The 24,649-nt window shown below is 40.5% G+C and overlaps 1 protein-coding gene across 3 annotated transcripts in view; it reads right to left on the bottom strand.

Moving 5' to 3' along the window:
* Positions 1-24,649, bottom strand: part of ppp2r3a (protein phosphatase 2, regulatory subunit B'', alpha) — a 265,190-nt gene that overhangs the window by 181,970 nt on the left and 58,571 nt on the right. Inside the window, exon 1 of one of the 3 annotated variants that reach the window (XM_078410764.1) lies at positions 23,262-23,337. The exons of the other annotated variants lie outside the window; for them this stretch is intronic. The gene's annotated coding sequence lies outside the window, so the exon portion shown is untranslated. Of the gene's footprint in view, positions 1-23,261; positions 23,338-24,649 lie in introns of those variants that run through there. 3 annotated transcript variants of the gene reach the window in all.

Below are 24,649 nucleotides of genomic sequence, written 5' to 3'. Positions count from 1 at the left end.
TGCTCCATCTGTGACTCCATCTTGTCCCGGTACCTCCTTCTGTCAGCTGTGAATTTTGACAATGTGTAATTTGTAAAATCGTCACATTATATTTTTGTGTAAAATATTCACAAAGCTTCATATTCTGTTGAATGGAAAATTCTACAAAGAGTTTTCCAGGGATGATTGGGTTATCGTATGAGGAAGGTTTGATGGCTCTGGGCCTGGAGTAACTGGAGTTTAGAAGGATGAGGGGGGATCTCATTGAAACCTACTGGATCACAAAAGGCCTAGATGGAGTAGATGTGAAAGGATGTTTCCAGTAATGGGAGTCTAGAACCAGGGGGCATAGCACCAGAATAAAGTGACATACCTTCAGAATGGAGATGAAGGGGGATTTCTTTAGCCAGAGGGTGGTGAATCTGTGGAATTAATTGCCATAGATAACTGTGGAGGCCAAGACATGCCATATTTTTTAAAGGGGAGATTGATAGCTTTTTGATTAGTAAGAGTGTCAAATGTTAAGGGAGAAGGCAGGGGAATGGGGTTGAGAGGGAAAGATAGATCAGCCATAATTGAATGGTGGAACAGACTTGGTGCGCAGAATGGCCTAAATCTTAAAGTCCAGTAGACTTTTAGCGGAGATAAAAGTTCTGCCAGCATGTGCTCTTGGATGTTGCAAACCATTCTTTTGGAGATAATAATAACGTCCAAATGTTTTCAAATGCTTTCCCAGCACAGATCTTGGAGGTTACCAATAATATTGGGAATAGTATATCACGTAAAAAAACTACCAGCCATTAACTTTCAGTATGTCAATATAATGCGTGACGTGCTGAGGTAATATTGAATGCCAAAGGTTACATTAGAGAATGAAATTGGATTTTTTTTGGATGAGTGTAAATGTGTGCTTGTTGGTCAGTCCAGACTCCGTGGAATAAATGGCCTGTTTCTGTGATACATTACTTTATGAGACTATCAATTCATGAATGTAAGAGGAAGGCCTTCAGATTGCAACTCTCCCTGAAATGGTAGTGGGTCAAAATCTTTGGGAAATGTCTGTTGACTTGAGTTGGGATTTGGGGTGGATGGGTAGTGATGGTGTAATTGGAGTATCAGATTCCGTTGCATATTTCTTTTACAGAAAGCACTTACCAAAGCTTACAACAGAGGTCATCTGTTGCCGGCCCTGATTTGTTCTGGCCTTTCCTTGCCTCCAGTTTATTTTCACCACCCCCACTACCACCTCCACTCACTGTTCAAAGAAGGGTTCCAACCTAAAATGTCACCTATTCTTTTTCTCCAGAGATGCTGCCTGACCCGCTGAGTTACACCAGCGTTTTGTGTCTATCTTACCCTAACTGTGTCCTGAAAGATGCACCTTAAAGCAATCACCGGTTGTAATTCTTTGAATGCACAAGATTCTCCAAGCATGCATGGAAGCTTCTCATCGTACCTCGGCACCCATGACAATAAACAAGTAGAATGCAACACTTGGCCTCATCAAGGACATCTTTCAGGATTTTTAAATTCTATGAAGAAGCGGCTATATTGTGATGCTGAGAGTGCAAACCTTCCTTTAGAATTCACCCAGAACACAACACTTCTTACTTCCTTCTCAGAAAAAAACATTGTAGATGATCTTGCCAGTTGAATAATTTAAAAATAGACTCACTTATAAAACTTGGGAGAGTCCTTGGATGCCTTGTTGAAAATATGGGAGATTCCCCACTCTAATGGTTCCAGCGGCCTCAATGTGACCCTCATTGAGGCTCTATAAGGCACTTGTAAGGCCGAATTTGGAATATTGTGAGCAAATTTGGGCACCATATCTGAGGGGGGATGTGTTGGCTCTGGAGAAGGTCCAGAGGAGGTTTACAAGAATGATCCCAGGGATGAGTAGGTTAACCTATGATGAGCGAGCATTTATCGGCACTGGTCCTGTACTCGCTGGAGTTTAGAAGAATGAGCAGAGACCTCATTGAAACATATAGAATTGTGAAAGGCTTGGATAGAGTGGATGTGGAGAAGATGTTTCCACTAATGGGAGAATCTAGGACTAGAGGTCATAGCCTCAGAATTAAAGGACGTTCTTTTAGGAAAGAGATGAGGAGAAATGTCTTTAATTAGAGGGTGGAGAATCTGTGGAATTCTTTGTCGCAGAAGGCAGTGGAGGCAGTTAATGCATATTTTGAAGGCAGGGATAGATAGATTCTTGATTAGTACAGGTGTCAGAGGGTATGGGGAGAAGGCAGGAGAATGGGGTTTGGAGGGAGAGATAGATCAGCCATGATTGAATGGCAGAGAAGACTTGATGGGCCGAATGGCCTAATTCTACTCCTTTCACTTATGACCTTATCCCTGACTACAGATTTTCCTCTTGGCAATGACGAGAAATGAATATAAAAAGAGACATGTGTTGGAAATGTTTCATGCAAAGGGTGGTAGGTGTATGGAACGAGCTGCCAGAGGAGGTGGACGAGTAAGGTACTATCGCAACGTTTAAGAAACATTTAGACAGGTACATGGATAGGACAGATTTAGAGGAATATGGGCCAAATGCAGACAGATGGGACTAGTGTCAGTGGGATACGTTGGCCGATGTGGGCAAGTTGGGCCGAAGGGCCCGTCTCCATTCTGTAAGACTGTGATTCTAAATGCTCAGCAGGTCAGAAAGCTGTAAGATCGTTGACCTAAAATGTTAACTCTGTTGCTGTTTACGTGGATGCTGCCAGACCTGCTGAGTATTTTGGGTAGTGAAAGATATGTAGCGAAGGTAGAGTTCGGGGATGGGGCCAGTGTACGTCCGGAACAGGGATTGTTCGACGTACCCGACAAAGAGGCATAGCTAGGGCCCATGCGAGTGCCCATAGCTATGCCTCTGGTTTGGAGGAAGTGGGAGGATTCAAAGGAGAAGTTGTTAAGGGTAAGCTTGTAGTCTGAAGAAGGGTCTCGACCCGAAACGTCACCCATTCCTTCTCTCCTGAGATGCTGCCTGACCTGCTGAGTTACTCCAGCATTTTGTGAATAAGTATTTTGGGTATGTTCGGTTTTAACTTTAGTTTTCCTGCATCTGCATCTTCTTTTTTCGATTTTTTACATAAGGTTTCCCCTGTAAAATGCATTGATTTTTGGCAATAGATTGAAATGAGCTATGATGCATCATTAACTTGCTTTTCAATCTTTCTGATTTTCTTGCTATTGACTTTTATGGAGTCATTTGGATGTGACGTGTAAATGGCTACCGAATTGCAATTGCAAGCTTTACCCTCCCTCCAAAGACTAATTTTACTCCATGGACCGACATGGTGTTAGGTTAGCAATCTCACGTTAGATCCTTTACCTGTGAATTCAAATATGGCTTCAGTCTATTATATGGAAAAGGTCAGAGGTAGTGTACCAGAGCAAGAATTTGCCAGAGCAAACTGTGAAGGAAATGGGTAGCTTCTAGTTCTTATCCAAGCTTGACATCTTGCTTGGTTGAGCACCCCAGAACAAAATCAGGCACCGACCCAACCTTGTTTCCTGACAACAGTTAGACTAAAATTATCCCTCACTTTGATCTGTGTAAGAAAATAACTGCAGATGCTAGTACAAATCGAAGGTATTTATTTCACAAAATGCTGGTGTAACTCAGCAGGTCAGGCAGCATCTCAGGAGAGAAGGAATGGGTGACGTTTCGGGTCGAGACCCTTCTTCAGACTGATGTCAGGGGGGCGGGACAAAGGAAAGATATAGGTGAGACAGGAAGATAGAGGGAGAGCTGGGAAGGGGGAGGGGAAGAGAGGGACAGAGGAACTATCTAAAGTTGGAGAAGTCAATGTCCATACCGCTAGGCTGCAAGCTGCCCAAGCAAAATATGAGTTGCTGTTCCTCCAATTTCCGGTGGGCCTCTCTATGGCACTGGAGGAGGCCCTTGACAGAAAGGTCAGACTGGGAGTGGGAGGGGGAGTTGAAGTGCTGATCTGATGTGTGGCTGAATCACATGTCTGTCCCTTCAAATGGACAAAAGACTTCAGGCCATAGCTTTGGAAAATAAATTCCCTTCATATCCTGGCTAAAATTCTATGCCATCAAGGCTTCAACCAATGCTGTCCACATAGATTAATTTGTTACTTGGAACACCTTGTAGTGTGCAAACTTGCCAGTTTACACAAAATAGTTCAAGATATATTTAATAGTTATGATGCATTGAGATATTCTTGCAATATAGAAGGGTTTTAAGTAAACGTACTATCTCTTGCAGATAGACACAAAAAGCTGGAGTAACTCAGCAGGTCAGACAGCATCTCTGGAGAAAAGGAATAGGTGACATTTCGGATCGAGATCCTTCAGACTGAAGAAGGGTCTCGACCCGAGACATCACCTATTCCTTTTCTCCAGAGATGCTGTCTGACCCATTGAGTCATTCCAGCTTTTTGTGTCTATCTTCAGTTTAAACCAGCAGCTGCAGGTCCTTTCTACACATTACTACCGTACCTTTTGCTCTAAGGAGACCATTTAGTATACTCTTTGAATCTTCTAAAGCATTGCGCAAGTACTCATATGAATCTCATTAGTCTGCTTATTAATGTGTACCTGACATATTTGCAAAATATTTTCAAATCTTCTCAGAATTGGCACACTTTATCAAGGTTTGTATAATAAGTAATTTAGTGATATCAAAATTGTTTGCATGTGGATTTGATTTATAACAATCTGAAGGCAATTATGGATTTATGGAAAAGTTAAAGGCATGGTATATTTTTACACAGTCTCTCATGTGGAACATTTAGCATCTGGGGTTAATAAATTACCACTCGCTTTCTGTTCTCTTTTCTGCAGGTTTCTACTGCAGACTGAAGCAGAGCTTCAGGCCGATGGTGAGAAATGAATGTGTCTAACATGTGTGGATGATATCATACCTCAAGAGCAATGAGCTCATGAGAGATACCTTACATTACACAAAGGTAATTTCCACGCTATGACTGTGCTGGATTCTGTTTATGCATGATTGCTTAATATGCCAAAACAATTCACATGCAGGCTGTATTAATAAATGGTTTAACTTGGCAGAGCAGTCTATTTCATTATTTCCTGGAGGTCTCAATTTTGAGGCCACTGTGTAGAGGTTGCCAGTCTTTGATCACTTGTAGAATGAATTTAGAATAAATTCAATTTTCCTCCTTGTATTTATTCCATCACAAATGCCATATCTCTTTGCTCAGAATCTAGGTAGAACAAAGATTCATAGGCCATCAGTGTACTGCCAGCTGCAAAGAGAGAGGGGTTCAGATTAATATCCAAGGTTGCAAAAGTCTCTTTGAAAAACCTTTCTAGGGCATAAAGAAATTCTTGATGTCTGATCCCAGTATTCTTTCACTCTATCATTCCATATTGTCCTATTTATTTATATTGCTAAGTATACAACTCTTTAAAAATTTACTTTGATTTTTTTGTAATATTATAATCTCAAATGCCTTGCCTGTAAGCTGATTGGATGGTGATGTTGAGAAGGGCATTGAATATAAACGTGAAAGGAATACTTGCAAGAGCATGGGTAAAATGCAAATGACTGGAACAGTTTCCAAAACACTTTAAAGAGGTGGCACTGCTTACAGAAGGGAAGAAAGCACCAGCCTATGTTGTTACTCACCAGACAATTCTGACACCTGGAACTGTCCAGTTTGTTGGACATTTCAGAAATAAAAATCATTTTAAAATTGTGATACACGAAGAGAGCTGTCCGGCCCATTCACACCTTCCAGCTCTAGGTCCACTGTTTCACAGGTCAGAACTCCTCAAGCCCACATGCAAGTACTGTTTAAACGTGATGAGAGTTTCTGCTCTAAAATCCTTTCAGGTATTTAGCTTTGCTATTGAAAATGTTACGTTATTACACAACGCTAAAGAACCACCCCTTTTGCCGCATAATTCTGTGCAGAATTATTTGCTGTAGCACAATCTTGAACTGATTTTCATTGCGTGTGACTCCTTCACTAATAAGTAAACCACATAATCACCTTTCCAATGACATCTGTTATCCATAATGTAATACACACATGACACTGTGCCACATCTTATGCACAGGTTCCTAAAACCATACATGATAGAAAGTCATTAGGCTACGCACAGTTACTTCACTCATTTGGCTTTGATCTTAATAGTCTTGCAAGGGACAGCTGGAAAGAATAACTTTGCCCTTCCCAGGTGTTTGGACAATAGAACAGCTGCATGCGATCTCCTGTACATCAAAGGGGTCATTGGTTTATTTAGAAAAGAATGAAAAGTCCTATTACAGAGTGCATTCAGAAGGAGACTGTTTCTAAAGGTTATAATGACGATCTGATTCAATTCTTCAGCTCAGGCAAACTTAGAAAAACAACAAAGCTGCTTTTTCTGCTGTGTGATTCATGTGTCATGGAGTGATCAGTAGGCAGACATTTAATCAGCTCTCTTGTGCCTTCTGGGAATGGAATAAAAGGTTCAGAGAAAGCAAATGCCTATTTCAGTTGTCAAGTTGCAACAACTAATGGTATGAACTGAATTATTTTATTTTAAGTTATTAACATACAAAAAACTATTTTTCCCCTTCGTCTCCCCCCCTCTTCCCTGTTCCCCACCTGGACTTGCAGTTATTTCTCCACTTCCTCCTCCCCTTCCATCTGCATTCCTTCCTCTAGCTTCACAATTCGCCCTTCCTCTAACCTTATTTCATGCCTTTCGCCTTTTCATCTCTGGCTTTGTCCAACCATTTTCCTATCAAAACCCCCTCATCTATCATTCCTTATCCACCTATCATTCACCAGGCTTTCTCTTGCCTCTCCTCTCTTCCAACTTTCTTCCTGTACCCACCACAATCAGGGTCCCAACCTGAAACGTCTTCTATCCATATTCTTCAGAGATACTGCCTGCCCAACTGAGTTAATCCAGTACTTTGTGTGTCTTTTTTTGTAATCCAGCAACTACAGTTCTTTGTATCTGATGCTCTCCTTTCAGATGAGTCCTGCACAATTATTTTTAGTCTTCTCTTAATTCTCTGAGAAATGTATGAAACGTTCTTTTCCAGAGTTATAAATATAACGTTTCTCTATTTATTTCCATTTTTAACAAAAGCTTGGTTTAATTGTACATTTCACTTTCGTCCTCTTCCACTGTCCTCATGATCATTGGAACGGATAAGCAATTGACTTAAAACCAGTTCCTCAAAACCAACCAACCGTGGAGATGCCTTTTCCTCGGTGCCTCACCCAAAGGCAAACAAGGTCACGATCTCGAAGTTGAAAGCTACCAACAGCTCTGCAACTCAACAATACAACTTGGGTGGCAAAGAAGAACATATTCAGCAGAGCGGATACACTTTGGTCCACAAACACTTTTATCTGTTCGGTCTTTTGCTTGGTGGTTTTTTGAATTTTGCTGTGCACAGGAAAATTTAAAAAAAGAATCAGATGCTGGAAATCTGAAATAAAAATAGAAAACATTGGAAACACTTTGCAACATCAATGCAAAGATAAGCTTTCCAGTTGTGTTAACGGGTCTTTGATTTGAAGCAGTAACTTTGTTCCTCTTTCCATAGATAATGCTCAACTTTGAGTGTTTCCAACATTTTTTATTTTAATAGCTGATAGCACTCTACAGCATGGAAAAAGGCCCTTTGGTCCACCTTATCCACGCCGATCAAGTTGGCATGTTGGGCTAGTTCCATTTGGCTGCATTCAGCCCATCTTCTTCTAAACTATTTCTATATGTCTGTCCAAATGTCTTTAAAAAATCGTTATTGTATCTTCTTTTACAGCTTCCCCTGGCAGCTCATTCCAAGTACAGATTACTCTGAATGAACATTTTCCCCCAAGGTTCCAATTCAATATCTCACCACTCAGTTTAATCTTAAGTCTCCTAGTTTTAGAATCCTCTAACCTGAGAAAATGATTGTGAGCGTTCACTTCATCCATGCCCCTGATGATCTTGTGCATCTCACCAATGAAGTCACCCCTCAACCTCCTATGCTCCAAAGAAAAAAAATCCAATCCAATCCAACCTCTCCTTATACCCCAAGCCCCACAAATTCATGTAACATCATGGTGAATCTCTTCTGCACCCTTACCAATTAGGAATGTCCTTAAAATCTGCCCCGACTTTTGCTCAAGACAAGGATGGAGTCAAAGAGAAGTTAACAGTGAAAAGGAACGAAAGAAGCAGCTAAAAATGCTTTCGTACAGCGTGACATTTTAGTATGCTGTGTGAAAGAATTCAATCAAAAATCCAACCGTTTCTCGTTTGCCCAAGTACCATGCACCTGGATGTGGGCCTTTGGTACCAATAGGGTACAACTGATGCTTTTACATTTACACAAATTTACTTTTACTTTAGAGATGCAGCGCGGAAATAGGCCCTTCAGCCCACTGAGTCCCTGCTGACCAACGATCACCTCGTACAATAACACTATCTTACATACTGGGGACAATTTACAATTTTACAGAAGCCAATTAACCTACAAACCTGTACATCTTTGGAGTGTGGGAGGAAACCAGAGTACCCGGAGAAAACCCACGCTGTCACAGGTAGAACGTACGGACAGCACCTGTAGTACTGATCGATCCCGGGTCTCAGGCGCTGTAAGGCAGCAGCTGCATCGTTCCGCCACTGTGCCATATATAGGGCACTTGTACAAAATCAGGCTTCACAATGTACAGGAGGTCCATTCTTGCCATAAAGGTCCATAAAGACGTTCTTGCCTTAGAGGGAGTACAGAGAAGGTTCACCAGATTGATCCCTGGGATGGCGGGACTTTCATATGAGGAAAGACTGGATAGACTGGGCTTGTACTCGCTGGTATTTAGAAGACTGAGGGGGGATCTTATAGAAACATATAAAATTCTTAAGGGGTTGGAGAGGCTAGATGCGGGAAGATTGTTCCCGATTTTGGGGGAGTCCAGAACCAGGGGTCACAGCTTAAGGATAAGGGGGAAGTCTTTTAGGACCGAGATGAGAAAACATTTCTTCACACAGAGTGGTGAGTCTGTGGAATTCTCTGCCACAGAAGGTAGTTGAGGCCAGTTCATTGGCTATATTTAAGAGGGAGTTAGATGTGGCCCTTTTTGCTAAAGGGATCAGGGGGTATGGAGAGAAGGCAGGTACAGGCTACTGACTGGATGATCAGCCATGATCATATTGAATGGCGGTGCAGGCTCGAAGGGCCGAATGGCCTACTCCTGCACCTATTTTCTATGTTTCTATGTCTGCTTCTGAGTAGATTAGAGGGAAACTGCCTGACCAGTGCTTTGAAAGACATAGAGGCAGGTTCCCTTTAAGTTTTCTGCTTTTGCTACCGATTGTCTGCAAACAAGAATAAAAAGGGGTCACACAGTGAACTAGGGTTGACCACATAAAGCAGGTTAAGCTTGTGGAACTTCTGAGCCTCCTTGTTAAAACTCAGTCAGGTAAAGCATAATTAAGTGGAAGGTGCTATTGTAGTGTAAATCCAGCATGTTATCTTCTTTTGGACAGGATGTGAAGCACACCAATAAGGCAGGTTGGCAGTGTAAATAATATTAGCTGTTGTATTTTTTGTCAGCAGAAATAGCTGGGATATGAATTAGAGTTATTAGCTCACTGATGAAAGTAGCTCCCCTTCAAGACTTTTCAGCATTCTATTATTTTTAATTTAAAGCTCATTTTTATGGCTTCCTCCTCAACTATATAAACTATCTTATTATAACCGTCTGCCCAAAACACAGTGGAGACTTTTGTAAGTCTTCAAACACAATGTCATAAAGGGAGACTGCAGTGGGTAATATTAATAATAAATGATGTCTAGACAACATAATGAAAAATGCTTCAAAAAACTAGCAAGTTTTTTTTAAACATATAAATATAATTAAAAGCTCCTGCACCTTTGCTCAGTAAGCATTCAGTCTTACTTTGTTGCATTTTAATTAGTCCTATTATATTTTAATTGTGCTTTGCTATTGTGACTGAATGCAGCAGTGTATGGCCTCTTGGAATCTTAGTTTATGGGTTTGGGGCCACTTCCCAGGAGCCAAGCAAAATGTATTGGGTTAGGTTTGAAATTTTGCCTTCAGGTGAAAACCTGCTGATTGATAGTGGCTAAAGATCAACTGATTAATTAACCCTCTTACAGTTTAGTTTAAGTTTAGAGATATAGCACGGAAACAGGCCCTTTGGCCCACCAAGTCCACACCGACCAGCGATTGCCTTATACTAGCACTATCCTACACACTAGGGACAATTTACAATCTTTTCTGAAGCCAATTAACCTACAAACCCGTACATTGTTGGATTGTGGGAGGAAACCAGAGCACCTTGGGTAAACCCATGCGGTCACGGAAAGAACGTACAAATTCTGTCAGACAGCACCCGTAGTCAGAATCGAACCTGGATCACTGACCTAAGTCTCAAAGACAGGGCAGTGTCTTGAAGTATTGGAGGGTTCTCTGAGCTTCTAATTGCAAAAGGAGAACAATTAACATTCAACTGTTACATTTGCAGCCAGATTGTGATGCGCTTTATTTAATCCCATTGAGGGCTTCATGGCATGATTCAATTCTCTGCCATTACAATAAATGAGATATAAGCACCTATACTTTCATTTGTTCCAGTCAGATGAATATGTTGTGTAAAATCTTCCCTTCACTGTCTCTATGCCTGAGACAGATAACATGCCCAGAAATCCAAGGTTCGGGTGCTCTTATTTATTCGCTGGAAGCATTCAGTTGACGATCCAGTTGTGAGATTCAGTCAGGCGATCTGAATTTCATAGCTTTATACACCACAACCTCCCTGTATCACTTTACGATATTGGAGGCTAACCAGCAAGTTAAACTAAGAATAGTACTCTATTAAGCAAAGTATTTGATTGATACCGAGACCAACAGGGACATTCTGTACAGACAGAAAGACTTTCTGATGCCTCAACATTGGATATGCAGAGTGTTTGGTTACAGGCTACAATTTTTAAAGTGGTGGTATAAAACCAATATTACATGCCATACATTATATCACAGCTAGGGATTCATACATCTTCTTTTTAAATGCTTGAAATAAATTTATACTCAGCTGGCAACTAGTTCTAAAGACTGGAAATTTGCTGGCAAAGCAAATACTGCTGGAAAGCTAATGCTTCTATGCTCAGATAATGTACAGCATTTTGTCTTAACATCGTACTTACAAGATGATACGTTAACAAACTACAATTTCATTGAAAACCAAGGCAATGGGCCAAGGCCCATACTTCAGGAGTGTGGAAAAGACACCAGATAAGATCAATGGAAATGTATAAGTTACATGCCCTCAAGCTTGTGCTTTAGAACTGTTTACACATTGGTGGACAATTAGAATTTACATTTTAGAATTTTAGATAGATAATAAGGTTAGAGAGTTTGTATGTTTTCCCAGTGTGACTGCATGGGTTTCCTCCGGATTCTCCACTTTCCTCCCACATCCCAAGATGTGCAGCTTTGTAAGTTAATTGGCCTCTGTAAATTGCCCACTAGTTTGTGGAATGGGATCACATAGAAACTTGTGTGATCAGTGTGGACTCAGTGGCCCAAAGGGCATGTTTCCATGCTGTGTCTATAAACTAAATATGACTGAAAACACTGAGTTTTCATGTGTTTACCTTGATCATATCATGAGCATGTTGAAAAAATGAATTTATAAGTATTTCCAATATTCCACACCAGTTGCTAATATTTATAGAAGTTACCTTCAAATGGATGGTAAGTTGAAAAGAGTAATCATACCCCAGAAAGTATATTCACTCTTCTGGTTTAGAGTAATGTTGAGGTTTATATAGGTTTTGGGATAATTATATATATTTCCGTGCAGCTGCTGATTGTTTTATGACCAATTGTTCACTGCTTCAGTCATCAGTTCAGGACTACAAGGATGCTCTGATGCCTGACTTTCCATCAACTTGCAACACTTTCTGTGACTGTGAAAAGTTAATTTACAAGCAAGCTGGTGGTCACATTGTCAAGGGTATGAAATAAGAATCTTGCATTTGCACCATAATCTTAGGATGTCCCAAAATAACATTATACTGTATTTTATGGACGGTATGATCGTAGGAGAGAAAATGATCCATCTACAAAGAATACAATGATATGATCAAGGTAAAAGCCAGCAAAACTAGCGGTCATCGGGTGGTCATTTAACAGCAGTGGGGAGCTGACGGAGAAATACTCTGACATTAGCGAAATGTGTAAAACGTACACAATAATAATCATGGGAGATTTTAACTAACCTCGGGCGAAAGAGGCAGGTACAGGGATAAAGTTCCAGCAATTGGGTTAATATCCCTTTATTATATCACTTAAGATGTGAAAAGATTAAAAGGGAGGATTTGCTATTGGATTGAGTAATGGGGAATGTACGAGAGTAAAGGAAATAAAACAAGGGAATATCCAGGCAAATGAGATCATGACATCGCACACTTTATGTTGAGAAAGATCCATGTATGATAATTTAAAAAATGAATAGACCACAGAAAAGTTAATTTTGTGGTATAAGATATTAACCAAACTGATCTCCCTTATTTACATCGGCGAAACCAAGCGCAGGCTCGGCTATCGCTGAACACCTGCGCTCGGTCCGCATTAACCAAACTGATCTCCCGGTGGCCGAGCACTTCAACTCCCCCTCCCATTCCCAGTCTGACCTTTCTGTCATGGGCCTCCTCCAGTGCCATAGTGAGGCCCACCGGAAATTGGAGGAACAGCACCTCATATTTCGCCTGGGCAGTTTGCAGCCCAGTGGTATGAACATCGACTTCTCCAACTTTAGATAGTTCCTCTGTCCCTCCCTTCCCCTCCTCCTTCCCAGATCTCCCTCTATCTTCCTGTCTCCACCTATATCCTTCCTATGTCCCGCCCCCCTGACATCAGTCTGAAGAAGGGTCTCGACCCGAAACGTCACCTATTCCTTCTCTCCCTAGATGCTGCCTGACCTGCTGAGTTACTCCAGCATTTTGTGAATAAGTTAATTTTGTGGATCTGGTACAGAATTTTAAATGGATAATAATGGCAAACCACAATGTAGAACAATAATGAGAAACATTTGAGATGATTTTCAACAGTGAAGGAAAAATATATTAATTTAAGTGGAAAGAGCCAAACAATTTATGCCCGAATAAAGAGAACAATTGAAAATAAGAAAATAGATTGGATTAATTACACAGTTTGCTTGGGAGTTCATATTAAGAGAGAATATGAAGTTATTAGGAAAGCTGTCAATAAAATTAGAAAGAAAGAAGAACTACAAATTTACCATACAACATAAACTAAAATAGAAATATATATTTTACAGATATATTAGTTAAAAATAAAAGAATTGGGCTTATCATGGACAGACAGGATGAGCAACAGGTAAATGATAGTCAGGTGATAGAAATATTAAACCATTAGCAGAGGGATGGTCTACGAGAGCATGACTTTGCACAATGAGATACATTTAAATTACAAAAAAAGAGAACATGTCAACAAGTTTGCTAAACAAGGAGGGTAACCGTTTGGTCCAAATAAATTGCATCCATGCATTTGAAACACGCATTGAGACATGCGCAGAGCAGATGCTTTGCTATACGTTTAATACTACAGTAGTATATTCTATTGTGTCAGAGGAATGATGGATAGGTAATATAATTCCTATATTTCAGAAAGAGGATGGATCATGTCCTGTGAATTAGAGACAAATCAGCTTAACATTGGTGACAAGTAAAAATAATAGAATCCCTACGAAACGAGATATTGAGAAAAAGCATCCAGAGATGAAAAGTGTAATAAATTATCAGCATAGATTTTCAAAGAAAATTCTTGCTCGACCAAACTTACTGATTTTTGTTTTGAGGTTGCATTAGATGCAATGTGTGCAGATTTTCAGAGGGTCTCCCATAAGGTATCCAACTTAGACCAATGAATGTTAGAAAGCGCAAAGCCAGGAGATATGCCAAAAATGGATTGATAGCTGGATGCAGGATTGAAATCAGAGTGGGTGGAAAAAGAAGTAGGTGGATGGAGATAGGTGTTCCACAAGGACTAGTGCTAGTTGCAATTCACATTAATGATTTTGACTCTGGAATCAAAGAGATAATCTCTACATTTGCAGGTATTCTCAAATTGTGTGTGTATTACAAGATTGGGGGTTTGGGGATGGTGAGTGCTGTGTGACTGGTGATAATAGTCAGTCTCATCTTGATCTTATTTCTTAATTTTTGCTAATTTGGTGAATTGAGGGGATAACCATTAATGAGGAGGACCACAACATGTTTCAGAAGGATGTTAATAAATGTCGAATGAAGAATACATTGGCAAATGAACTTCAATAGAAAAATGTGAGCAGTATATTCTGGTAGAAAAAACAAGGAAGTCATTAATCATTTGGAAAGTATGTCTAGATGGGGTAGAGGAACAGAAGGATCTTGGTGTACAAAAACACTAATCACTATAAATTGTGCCAGCAGTTAGCAAGGTTATGAAGAAAACACTTTATTTCTAGAAATAAAAAGTAGGGAAGTTATATTAAACCTGTGTTGAACATCAATGAATGACACTTAGAACATGGCATACAATTTTGGATGACATTATACAAAGGAGATTGAAGCACTGGAGAGGTTGCAAGGGTGACGCCTTAAAGCAGAAGTATAATATAGGAAAGAATGAACAGACTTGTGGCGCGTCGAGAGAGGCCCGAAATAAAGGCGAGGAGCCGGGTATTTCGGGACGTTCGGTTTTATTACACAGTTATCAGACTGGTCAAGTCTGCTGGAATGACTTTGCGCCCAAAACCTCGTCCTTATATCCGTAGCAAAGGACCGCCCCCCTGGACTGGTCCATTCCCGTGCCGAGGGGTCGGTAGTGGTATGGCCCGACCCTTGGGAGCCGCCACAGACTGGTCTTTCTCTTGAGATAAGGTGGCTAAGGGGTGACCTGATGGAGGTCTTTAAAATTATGACGGGTTTTGATAAAATGGTTACTGAGGGAACGTTTCCACTGCTGGGGAAGAAGATCGCTTGAGGCCATCATTATAAGGAAGTTGGCAAGAAATCCATTAGGGATTAAAAAAACTACACAAACTGTGGTGAAAATATGGAACTTGTTATCATTGGGAGGAGTTGAAGCAAACAGTAATGAATGGAGACTGGTTAAGCATAATAGGGACATGGGAATGTCCACAAATTTAATGGAGGAAATGTAAAAGGAAGCTCATGTGGCGTATAATCGTTGGTAGAAATTAGTTAGACAAAATCGGTTGTTTCTGCTCTGTACATCCTACGTAAGCCTACATAATAGGTAAAAATCTTACTGTAGGATCTGCAATAGCTACTCAGAAAAGAAAAATCATAATGTGTAGCTTGCTTTCAATGGACATTAATTATTTAAGAACGTTGCCAGACAATTAAAGCCACGCACAGCACGAATATGTAGTTGCTGGATTTTTCATTGTCTTAACCTTTTGTGATTTGAAAGCAACTTGCTAATATTTGGTTCTGGCTAAAACACCGAATAGACTACTTCGAGTTCACGAACAGAAAATCTTGGTTTAAATATCATCTAAAGCTAAACAAGAAAGTTTAAATATTGCATAGGGAACGTCGGTTCATTTCTTATGTGGTACTAAATTATATGAACTTTTATGGGGTTAGTGGGTATTTTTTAAATAGTTGACATTGGCTATAAAAAGATTGATGGTTTGTAGCCTGTATTGACCTTGTGTTTCCCTCTGTCTTGAAAGACTTATGACTTGAGTGGTTGTGCAGGTGGGAGTGAAGCTGGTGGTGTTTTATTCTGCACCAGCAGCTGTAAGGGATCACTTGGTACAGCTGGTACCAGTAAAGCAAGCATCCTGCTTATTAAAACTAAAATCTCCCAGTTTGCTGGACAGTCTGTAAAAGGTGCACGTTTATAGATAATAACAACATCCAAAAAGATCCAACTTTATAGATTTATAAAGTCCATTGGCTATAAGTGATTCATCGCTTGTCAAAACAATATTGCTGCTGCTCAAATTTATAGACCACGAGTGCAAATGTCCACAATTAACCTCCACGACTATTGAGGTAAAACACTTCCATAAATTGCATTAAGTCTTGAAGGTGTTTGGCTCGTGGCAGGCAGTGCATTCAGTCGATGACTTCAAATAAAATATTTTTTTAAAGTTACAAGCTTTAAAAAACAATAGAACATGTTTTGCTGGTACTTTTACCTTCTCATTACAATCACAGTTTAAATGGTCAATTTGCTTCAGTAAGATTGTTTTCATCGTAGGCTAGCTGATGCAATACAAGTAGTTAAGACCAAATTCAGTTTTAAAATTAGTATTGAGAAAGATTAAGCATTTGGCTAATTTGAGAATAATAACCAATTATTGGAGGGAGAATATGAGTGTATGTGTGGGTATTCCAGATTAAGTATTATTTGTGGTTATGTAAGCTTCCAATAAATATATGTTGCTTATATTTACTTTATGTTAAAAATGTACAGGCGAGTGGCAGATGTGAAACCACTTCAAAAGCTAGGAAGGGGTGTTCGTGATGTTCTTTTAATTTTTGCGTGGAGCGATAACCCACATTAAACAAAATCTGGGGAGGAGGTATATGCTCTGGCTTTGCCTCCTTCAGCCCCAGCTCAGCTACCAGTTCAGATTTGTACAAGATCTGTAGATTGATTGGAACATGAACTTGAAAGAAAACAAATCATTTGAGGTTGACATTGCAATTAAGTATGCCGATTCTTGCTTTTGGAATGGCAATTGTTGAACCTGGTGCTGCAGTATATAAACTGCAGAAGTGGCTTGTTTACGGGACTTCCAAATCCTGTCATATGAAATGTAGTATTTTTATATTATTTGTGATTAGAAATTTTAAATCAATATTGATTTGATTAAGCCTTTTGGTACACCACATAACCAAGCCATTCACCATCGGATACCATTCACTCCAAAAGTGAAAGATAATTACTTTTTCCATGACCATTTGCATTATTTTCTGAAGAATCTAATTTACAGTTTTTTAAGAGAGCCAACGATACTTGACAGATTATTGTGATCCAGTCAAAATGTCTTCTAACCTAAAATCCATAGCATATGCATGTGAAAATAAAGATTAATTGCACAAGATAACCTCTTAGAACTTTCTAAAGGATAGAAAAGTGTTGAGTCAGATTATGATGAGAAAAGTTATATTTGGTTTAGAGTTTCAACGGTTTTAATGCATATTAGCCTTGATGGCAAGTGATGCTTTGCGTTTGGCAGCCAATATAGACTCTCTGGTAATTGAGAACAGCAATCAGAAATGGTTCTATTTATCCAGTGGGGCTTAATGATGAAAAACCGGGAAAAACATTACGTGAATAATCAGAATGGCTGTAGGAGGGGGTCAACAACAAGTCTAAGATCCAGCTCAGAAGTGAGCAGCATCATTCTGAAGGTATTTTAAGAGATGCAATCTTCCAGTAGTTAGGGAGTGAATGAGGTTGGAGGGATGAAAGTAGTTATTGAAAAATGGAAACAGGAAGTGGGACTCTTCAAGCTACAACAGGATTAATTTCATTTTGGATGCAGTAGTAAAGATCAAAATTAGCACATCAAAGAGCTTGGTCTTCATAACAGAACGACACAAATTAGAACTAATTTGATTATCTTTTACATTCTCTTTGCATTCGTTATTGTCTCTTTAATATTTTTTATGATTTATAAGTTGTTTTCAGCCTTGACTGCCCAGTTTAAAGCATAGACAGCCCACTAAATTCATTTAAAGGCCACTCATTGTGGTCTATAGGATGTTGCTTTAGTTCATTTTCCCTTCCTCAGGTTTGCTGAGGCATCAAGAATCAAGGCTTCCAAGTAAACTTCAACAAAAAACACCAAACCAAAGCAGAAGTTTCGAACCAAAGCAGAAGTTTGACTTTAGACTTTTAGGTTTTAGAGATACAGCACAGAAACAGGCGCCTGTGACTCAGCGCTGATCAGCGATCACCCCGTCTACCACTGATCACCCACCAATATCCGACACATTAGAGACAATTTACAATTTTACCGAAACCAATTACCCTACAATCCTGTACATTTTTGGAATGTGGGAGGAATCCCAGCACACATGGAGAAAACACGTGTGGTCACAGGGAGATCGTACAAACACTGTACAAACAGCACCCGAAGTCAGAATTGAACCTGGGTTTCCGGCCCTGTAAGGCAGCAAATCTACTGTTGCGACATTGTGCTGACTTGATTATTAAGTACACAAGTATTTAACAAAATAGAAGCAGGTGTAGGCTTGCCTGCATACTCTGAACTATCTCCTTATCCCTCAATTTCCTCACGTTCAGAAGACTCACAGAATGATTGCACCAGGAAGTTCATACTGGCCCCATGTAAGAGTAATCCCCATTAGACACTCTCCTGGCCCACTGCCCATAGTCTTGCAAATTATTTACATTTCAAATATGTATTCAGCTTCCTTTTGAAGGTTGCAATTGAATCTGCCTCCTCTACCACCCCTGGCTCTGCATTCCACACTCTAACCACTACTTTATAAATAACTAGACCAAGTGGACCTGTTGGGCCCAAACCTCTCCTGCATTGGTGCAGCACCCTCTGCTCCCCCCAACCCCTTTCCCTCCCCCCCCCCCCCACTCCATCCCCCTCAACCCCCCTTATCCTCCCTCCTCCCTCCCTAGGCGATAGATTAAAACTTTAAAATGTGAATAACTTTTAAAATATAACACTTCTTCCATTATCACCAAAGGGACGATGGCGGCCTAAAATTGTCACGCTATTGTGTACCGTTTTGGCTGTAGTTCAGGAACAAACAAACAAACAAACGAGAGTTATAGTATATAGATATTTCCTTATGGTACATTTTTGATCTTTCACGATTCACCTTCATTCCACATCCCCTAGTTTTTGACCTCTCTGCCAATGGGAACAGCTTTTCTCTATTTACTCCTTGATCCATGCCTTGCAAAAGAAAGCATATCCACACATTTACTTTGTTTAGTTTAGTTTTAGATTGTTTAAACACTTTCTTAGTGTCCAAGAGGTTTCCTTGAGAATTCTGTCAGACTTCTACCGATGCAGTAGAGAAGGTATTTTGACAGTATTTGGCACAGCACCAATGACAGTAAATTGGAATATCAATCCTAGGAGGTTAACTGGAAGGGAGACTGCATGAGAACTAAATGTGTAGGAAGGAACTTCAGATGCTGATTTAAACCGAAGATAGACACAAAATGCTGGAGTAACTCAGCGGGACAGGCAGCATCTCTGGATAGAAGGATCCAGACGTTTCTGGTCGAGACCCTTCTTCAGACTGCGGACTGTCCTCAGGACTGACAAGAAGATTAGTGCCATACAAGAAACTTTGTGCATGAGACTGACAAGAAAATTTGTGCATGAGAACTGAATGTGCTGCACACCTACTGATGTGCGCTATTCTGGTTCACACATGTTAACCAGCACCAAAAAGTGCTTTGTAAAACAAATGTAAATTTATGAGCACCTGAAATTCCTTTGAGTGTTCATTCACCTGTTCAGTCACCATCATTTTAAAACAAAAACCTGAGGTGGCAACCGTTAAAAAATATCCTGAAAATTAAGCATACATTTCCCAGGCAGTGCAGCAAACAGAATGAGAGAAAATAGGAAAATATTATTGGTGGACTGTGATAATTGCATCAATGAGATGATTGAGATATATTGAAGAAGGATCTCAATCTGAAACGTCACCCATTCCTTCTCTCCAGAGATGCTGCCTGCCCCGCTGAGCTACTCAAGCTTTTTGTGTCTTTATTGATAAGCAGGTATGGTGTTTTTTTTGGTTTTGTGCTGGTTCCTAGTTATCAGCTTAGAATGCAACCATGCAACCCAACATCTGTTGGCAGTAAAACTCCCGCTAATAGTTGTTTATACTCTACTACAGAAGTTGTCGTCGTAGACAAGTTCTTGCTGTACCAATCAGTTTGTTGTTGCATCTTTACCTAAATTTGTGGTTTATTACTGATTAGGAACAAAGGTGGCATTTAGGGAAGAAAAGAGTTGGAAACCACAGATGGTCTTGTGCTTCCCCTCTGTATTAATTTCTATCAATTTTTACTGAACCAGAGTGTGAAATGGTCTTTGATCTTTGCTCTTTCATCTTCTAGTTCTAGAGTTTGGAGCAGGATTCTTTGGTTATCTGGCAACATCTCAGGCACGTGGCCAGCAACCAGGGAGAAAATTATATGTAATTGTGGTTTGCATGCCTATGCCCTCATTAATTTAGGAAAATTTTAACTTCAAGTGGCCTGTTAAAACAATGTTTCTCTGGGTACAGTGTTGTGCAAAGCCTCCGGAGCCATGAGTTACTGCTTTCTACTTGGAGACAGATCACCCAACGATAAAGAAAGAAGCCATTTGGTCCATAAAGTCTATGCTAGTTCTCAGTAGAATCCCGTGCCTGACTCTTCCCTGCAATATTTTCTCTTAACATTTTCCCACCACCCACCAAAACTTGGGATAATTTACAGTAGTCAATGGACCTGCCGCCCAGCTTATCTTTGAGATGTGGGAGGAAACTGGAACACATGGAGGAAACCTTCAAGGTGACAGGGCGAACTGCACACAGCCATAACCAGAGGTCAGAGATGAACTCAGGCCTCTGGGACTGTGATGGCAGGAGCTCGACCTGCCATGCCACCTTATGGTAAATGAGCTACAAGGCCAACCTTGGCAGAGATAGCAGAGAAAAGCAGCTCGTTGTGAGATGGAGAAGTGTGGTTGAGTGGGCATTGGAGTGGAAAAATATTGGAGGAAGGGAAGGTTTGACGGAGTCAGGCTGGTCCATTGCAGGCCAGAGATACAATCAGATGCTGGAAGGGGGCAGAGTTGCGCTTGGATCAGGGATTGGTATGGAGGAAAGTGGAGAAATGAAGAGAGAACCTTGACAAGACCAGCAGTGATGGATAGGGGTTGGAGCAAACACTAAGAGAAATTCTTAAGGCAGTACCTACCTAAGAAAAAATCAGTGCCTTAAAATTGATAATTGCAGAATGGTAAAGTCTTCTCCATTTTCAAGCAGAAAAGCCGCATTTAAGCATCTTGACAAGACGTGTCTGAATTAGGGCACAGAGATTAAATAAAGAATTTTGTGCAATAGGTATCACGGTATATTACAGTTTTTAAACCCCATAGTGCAAGTTCATCATTCTATGTGCGTAGACAGTACAATGGGAAGATCCCAGCACACAATTTGCAGGTTGTGTGACTTGTATACAATTGACCCGATCACATTTAGGGAAAGAAATTTAGATTAAATTCTAATGTTGGTTCGTGCCAGTTCCAGCAGAGCAAACCCCTTTAGTCATATCCCCATCTTCTGATCTTCCTGTACTTTGCAATTTATTCTTTCTTATGTTTCCATTCATTTATTTTGCTTCCTTTGCCATTTACCTAGTGGAGAGGTCATTTTCATGTGGACAATTAACCCACCAGGGCATTTTTGGGATGTGGTTGGAGACCAGAGTCCCCAACGGAAATCCACGTGGTCATAGGGTGAGCTCTACACAGACAACTCTCATGATTAGCATCCTATACGAGTCCCTGGAGCTGTAAGACAGCACCATTGACTGCTTCCCCCCAGTGTTACTCAATAGTTATTTCTCATTGAACATCCCCAAAGCTGAAGATTATTCAATTATTCTACTGATATTTATGGAAAGCTGCCGTGCACAAATTGGCTGCTGTGATTCCTATACTACTCCAACTGCAATGAGGTGCAGATGGCCATTACTCATGGCGATAACTCCACTATCCCTCCAAGCTGTTGCTGTTAAGAGTGCACATGGAAAATATTGTACTCAAAATTCTTGCCTTTCCTCTGTTGATTGAGATAATTGACAACAGATATCTACTTGCTGCTGAAGTGCTTTTAAGTCCTTTAGCAGGTGAAGTCAAGACTCACTGTGTGCCTGGCTTCCAGCTGCCTGACGTTGGCATTTAATCCCGTGTAGAAGTAAATATTGCAGTAGTCTGATAAATATCTTGTTATAAAGTCTGGCAATTCTCTACAAATGTTACGAAGGGCTGTTGCATAATCAAGTCAGCTATAGCCGTCTCAAGGAACTTGCAAACATCTCATTAAAGTTGATTGATCAGCAGGTGGTATTTAAATTCATTATATATACTACAAATGTGTATATGGCTGCAAAAAATAATTAACTACTGCACAGAAGCATAGGCAATCACTCTACTGTGACAAGCGGGCAACTTTGATGGAAGACTCGCAGTGGCCCTAGGAAACTACTACAAATGGACCCAAGGTTCACATCCGAACTGGATGGGAAACACAGAGATTGAACACAAGGCACTAAAAATGCAAAGGGAATATAAGGAATATTCCAGCATTAAAACAGTCTTTGTGGCCCTATTGATCCATTAATGCTCGATAGGAATTTCTTCCTAATCTTGCTCACGCAATTCCATCAAAATGTCGTCTATTTAACTTACTCATGAACCTTTCCAGCTGGCTCTTAAAATGACATATATCATATTTCACTGTTCCTTTTAGTTATGAGTTACATGTTTTCATAAGGAAATTATTATGGAGTGATTTTAACCGGGTAGTTGTCCTTTTTAAAACAATTTCTCTTGCACCTATTCTTTCACCCCTATTGCCACTTTAAAAGTCACTTACTGGAGGGAGCTGAGCTAGCCATCTGAACCAGGCAGGAGCCCAGTAACACATGTAGATTGGATCCTTAACATAAAAGGTACATTTTGAACCACTTACACTATCTGGCAAAGTTTGCTGCTGATAATTAAGAGAGCAGGACGCTTGGCAGAATTTATCCTGCTTCTGAACCCAAGAACAGTGTATGCATTGGCATCTAATACAAAGGCCAAATGAGGTTTAACATTTCATTCAAACAACAGCACCTACAATACTGCAGCACTCCCTCAACCCATCACAGTTTAAATGTCAGCTTGAATTATTTATTTAACTCTCTGTAGTTGGAATTGAACAGATGTTCGAATGATTCATGAATATGTTACCCACTGAACCAAAGCTGGCAACGTCCATCTACCGTTGATTTTTTAATTTCACGACGTAACACTCCTCGTTTGTCTATCACTTAATTCTCATTTTAAGAATAATACGTAGGAGCGGGAAGCTTGGTTCCCGCTCCTGTCTTTTCAAACCCAGTTATCGTCATGTTCTCATAGAGCGCAATGTTCTCCTACAAGAAGAAGAATAAACTGCAAAAGTGGCGGCCGCCTTCTGCTCATGAATCTGCCTAAAAGCCACAAACCTGAGGGATGCTGAGGAATGAAGCTTCAAATGTAGTCTTCTGCTGCTTGTTGGTGTCAGTCAGGGGCCTATGAAGGCTCTATAAAACAGTTCATGTGCTCCCTTTAGGTAAAGCAGGATGTTCATATAAAGTTCACTGTGTCTTACCGCATCATTTCTACACTGGCTATGTTTATATTATTGTGATCCACAGTGTTGTCAAGGCAACCTATTAACGTGCTGCTTCAGGATACTATTCCTGTAGTGCACCAGAACCATTAATGCGGTGTGCTGCTAACAGACATGCAAGACTTTGTGATGGGCTTTCTGGATAAGGAGTTCGGAGTGATCTATTGCCTAACTTATACCATCGGCAGTTCTCACCGTTCAAGTGGGTCATGATTTGTTTACAAAACATCATTTATTTCAGCACATCTGGAGCTATGATGGTTGACTGGATCCAGAACAAAATTTAGTAAGACAACTGATCGCACTCTAGATTTCTGCCCATTAATATCCTCTGATCTCTCCCTAGAAACCCTCTATAGTCTATGGTCCAGTGCCATTAATATTTGCAGTTTTTTTTATGAGAGCTGCGAAAATGAGTATCATTTGAACATAAAACCCCACAACACAGGAATGGGCCCTTCAGCCCATATTGTTTACGCCAAACATGATGCTAAGTTAAACTGATCTCATCTGCTCAGACACGATCCTGTATTCGCTGCACTTTCATGTGCCTATCTAAAAGATTCTTAAACACCACTATCGTATCTGCCTCCACCACCACCCCAGGCAATGCGTACCAGGCTCCCACTCTCTCTCTCTCTCTCTCTCTCTCTCTCTCTCTCTCTGTAAACAGACTTGCCCCCGCACATCTCCATTAAACTTTCCCCCTCTCACTTTACAGCTATGCCCTCCAGTGTTGGACATTTACACCCTGGGAAAAAAATGTTCTGGCTGTCTACCCTACCTATGCCTCTCATAATTTTATATACTTCTATCAAGTATTGGGCGATTTGATCACAGTGAGGGTCAGAAGAATCAAAACTATGTCATTTTCTTAACTCATGCTTTGAGACTTTAGGCTTTATAGAGATACAGCATGGAAACAGGCCCTTCGAAGCATTGACTCTGTGCCGACCCGCGATCACCCCTTACACTACCCTGCATACAAGGAACAATTTAAAATTTTAACCAAAGCCAATGAACCCACACACCTGTATGTCTTTGGAGTGTGGGAGGAAACTGGAGCACCCGGAGAAAACCCACACCATCACAGGGAAAATGTACAAACTCCGTACAGACAGCACTTGTAGTCAGGATCGAACCTGTGTCTCCGGGTAAGCTGTGAGGCAGAAACTCTACTGCTACACCATTGTGCCACACAACTCATCCCTGTACTCATCT

The sequence above is a fragment of the Rhinoraja longicauda genome, chromosome 13 (genome assembly GCF_053455715.1).
Source record: "Rhinoraja longicauda isolate Sanriku21f chromosome 13, sRhiLon1.1, whole genome shotgun sequence".
In the NCBI taxonomy this organism is placed as follows: domain Eukaryota; kingdom Metazoa; phylum Chordata; class Chondrichthyes; order Rajiformes; family Arhynchobatidae; genus Rhinoraja; species Rhinoraja longicauda.
This window is presented reverse-complemented; position numbering and strand designations above follow the sequence as displayed.